Raw genomic sequence first — 4,165 nt, 5'->3', positions numbered from 1 at the left:
CCCCACCCCACACCCCCTCCCCTCCCTTTAAATAAAAGAACATTTACTTTTGAAGATACCTTCTCATTATCTGATTATTTTGTAACTTGGAACTAGGACGGAATAGTTTTCAGTCGCCTATTAAATTATTCTAATTTTACCACTGAGCTCGTGCATAGACAGTGATGAGGGGGTGAGTTTATGGCTCAGTGTGGCAACACAGCAAGTAGCTCGTGTGTCGGCCAATAGCCGAGTGAAACTGGGCCGATTTTATTCCCTTTGGGGTTTCTCTTTTAAAATAAAACTCCGAATTGGGTGTCGTGGCAGATGGAGGCAGCTTCTGTGTAATCTGAGTTCCAACCTGCTCCTCTCCTGTGTCACCTGAGCTCACTGTGATCTAGGAATTAGTTGTTTGTGGGTTTTGCTATTTGTTTTTCTTCCCCTTCCCCATAAACGATAGAAGATTCAGATAAAGCATTGTCACTGCAGTTCAAGTCAAATGTTCATTTCAAGCTCACTTGACTTAACTGAACATATCCATCTACCCACCGAATAAACTCTCTGTCCTCTGTCGCCAATTCCTCCCTCACCCTCCCACAAACTCCCAGAGGTTTATGTTCCAAGCCGTAACTTTGATGGGAGTTGCATTTCAACAGTGCCATGTCTCTCAGGGTTCAGATAACTTCAGATGCTATCTGAGTCCCCTTCGACACTCACCAATGCAATGGAAAGTCCCTTTCAGAAAGTACGGTTCGGGAATATTGTCGCAGTCCTTCAAAAATGAGCTGAATGTTATTGAAAGTACCTTTCAGCCCATCTTAACCAAACTAAGACTAAGCCAGCTTGTGTCAAATGTTTGTGAGCAAAGTAAGAGCGAGTGGGGAACAGTCAGTGAGGATCGTACTTTTGTACCTTTCCCCCCACCCCTCCCTTCCCCCTCACAATCCTGGAATCCTCACACAACTTTGGTGGCAAAACCCAACACTTACCAAATTCGAAAAAGCAAAAACAGGCGTTGGAGAAAAGTTCGTTCTGGCCAGATTCTGTCGTCGCTAAATAAATATAACAAATGCTTATTAAGTTACTTCTTCGGCTACAAATTATGATGCGAATTTTGAAAGTTTCATTGAACGGGTTTGTTTGTGCGGTGGTGCTTGCGATTCGCTTCTCTCCCCCAAATCCCCCCCCCCTCCCCGTTTGATATCGTGCAAAGCACTAAATGTATTCAATATTTGCCTATATTTCCACTTTGCAACAACGCATTTAATTCTCAGAATTGACAGGAGCAAACACTAAGGTAGATTAGTTGTTGCATTGGGTTATTATACATTGGGGAGCTAAGCCTTGCATGTAAAGTGTTGGGGGTCAAATAGGTTAACTGAGGAGAAAATGGGAATACAAACATCTGGATCTTTAGTTAATATTTTGGGGGGCCGGAATTACTTTTTTTGTACAATTGTGAGTTACTCTTGTTAACTATTTTCAATACCTTTCAAAAAAAAAAAAAAAAGTTTGTAATAAGTGTAGATATAATGCGATTTAAAAACTGGGTTGAATTTTTTCACACAAACAATTGCGGCTGCACAATAGGCACTAACGTAGCGATGTATTTTATTTAAAATAATACAGCCTATATACGGTTTGAGTAAATCTACCGGGCTATTGTTTACTTACATGGAAATACATTTTGAGTTTTCGCTGGTTTGAATGTGTTCTTGACTTTGACTGATCCAGTGTGTGTAAAAAAAGGGGCCCCACTTGCTCAGAACAATGCTGTGACATCTGACGTGTTATGTTCCAGTTGTGTAACGTTTTACACTGAAGTTAAAACAAAAAAAAAGGCTGCTTTTATCACTTGCATCTTCTCTTGCTAAGCCTGCCTCTCCCCCCTTTCCCCCCTCCCAACCCACCCACGGACTGAATTGGTGGCAAACCCTTGCCGGCCTGAAAAAAAATTATTGTTCTCATCCACTCGGTTGTTTGTTTCGATAAGTTTATATGGCTTCAGAAAATGTACATTATTTGTGTTCGGGACGCAAAAAGAACTTGAACTGTATTCTTTATCATGCTTGCCATTCTTGAAGTGTACTGTATCTATCTCTCTCCATGAATAAACTAATACACCAAGCTAGCTGGGTGTCTTGATGTTTCTTGATTACACTTATTCTTGATGTTGCGAGTTGCCGTGAGCTGTACAAGTTGGCTTCGACTCGGGAAGCGTCAGGACAAAGAGGGAAAGGTAGCAGCTGGGTATTTTGTGGGCGAATGTTTCGATCGTAACTCTCGTAAAAAGATGCAGCTTTAATAATATTATTAGTAACAATAATCCTTGCATTTGATATAGCGCCTTATCATGTCATTGAGGCGCTTCGCAGAATAAGAATAATCCTACAGAATATACTGTAAAGTGAATTTGACTGTATTTGTGGGCGAAACGGGATAGCCAACTGCGCACAGCAGTGTCCCCACGAATAGGCGTGGATTACGTGACCAAATTCTTATTTTTTGAATGAATTATTATCCCCAGAAAAGTTGATCCGCCAATCGACTAATAATCGATTTCCTACTTACTGCTAGGTGAACAGGCGTGTGGAGTCACCCTGGCCGGGAATCAAACCCAGATCCTCTCGCTCGCGAGGCGAGTGCTCTAACCACTGAGCCACAGGACTCCCACGAATATACTGCAAAGTGAATTGACTGCATATCTGTGGGCGGAACGCATGGAAACAAATGGAAGCATGTGAGGATCAGGCGATGTGGGTTTAATGATGGTTCGAGCAGATTTGATTTCTGTTGGGATTTAGCTTGCAGAAAATAGTAGACTTTCCTGCATCACATAGTTTACAGAGATTAGCCTTTATACTGGAATGCTAAGGCATTAATCTTCTTTCAGCTCTAAGACTCCACAGCCTTTATTACCAATGCTGTAATAGTAAATTGCCATAGAGCAATGCGGTGATTTCTCCATCAGCGGAAACCCTTTACACTGATTATTAACGTCATGAATGGCAGTGTAAGGCCTCATCATGTTGGGTTCAATTAATAGCGGTTTGCAAACTTTAGCATTGGTTTAATCACATTAATCGGTGTTTTGCACACCAGCAGCTTCGAAACATCAGTTCAGCTAATGTCACAGCACCGACCCAATTAGCTATGCAACATTGAGTCAAGTTGAACTCACAATGGGACTTGAATTCTAAAGTCAATACAAGAAAAGGTATTTTTTCTCAGTGAGAATACTTCAGTTTTAGTGAATGGGAACCCATTAATAATAATCCTTGCATTTGATGTAGCGCCTTATCACGTCGTTGAGACGTCTCAAAGCGCTTCACAGAATATACTGTAAAGTGAATTGACAGAGTAATTTGTGGGTGAAAGGCGGCAGCCAATTGCACACAGCAGCGTCCCACAAACCGTTGCGGATTGAGTGGCCACATTATGATTATTATTTTTTGAAGAGGTTATTACCCCCGGAAAAGCGATCCGCCAATCGACTAACAACCACTCTAATCTATAAGGATGTCATGACTGATCTGTACCAACTGTGATGGATGCTGTTGTGGTTACAATGAAGGTTATTTGGATTGCATTATGTTTATTACCACATAAGCCCTGCTGCAAAGTGCAAATGTGCAGATGTCATTCCTTGGAAGCTGGGTGAGCTTCCCAGATAATTGCTATCAAGTGTAGTGACTGTGTATTTGTATTTATAGGGTTGTAATGATAGGAATCCTTGCATTTGTAATTTACTGTGAAGTGCAGTAACCATGTACTTGTGGGCAAAATCAGCACCTCAATTTGTGCACAGCGAACAGCCATGGGGGAATTCATGGCCAGGACACCGGGAGAGAGAAACTCTCTTCATTTTTCAAACAGGGCAGTGAGATCTTTGCTATTCATCTGACTAGGCAGAAGGGGCATTGGTTTTAATGTCTCATATGAAGGACTGCATCTCTGACAACACAGCATACCCCAGAACCGCACTGAACTGACTCAATGCACAGCTTTGAAAATTTTCCATCATAGACAGACTTCCTGGGCTGTGTATGTTAGAATCTATCTTGTCCCATGGATTTGCTGCAATATATTTGGTGGCGATGGTGGTGGAGGTGGGTGGGGGTGTAAGGATAAGGTTGGAATCAAAGTAGGAAAGGATTTTGCTCTGTTTTGGTTTGATAGACACATG

The sequence above is a fragment of the Callorhinchus milii genome, unplaced genomic scaffold, assembly GCF_018977255.1.
Source record: "Callorhinchus milii isolate IMCB2004 unplaced genomic scaffold, IMCB_Cmil_1.0 Scaffold10, whole genome shotgun sequence".
In the NCBI taxonomy this organism is placed as follows: Eukaryota; Metazoa; Chordata; class Chondrichthyes; order Chimaeriformes; family Callorhinchidae; genus Callorhinchus; species Callorhinchus milii.
The sequence above is the reverse complement of the archived record's forward strand: the minus strand, read 5'-3'. Positions refer to the sequence as shown.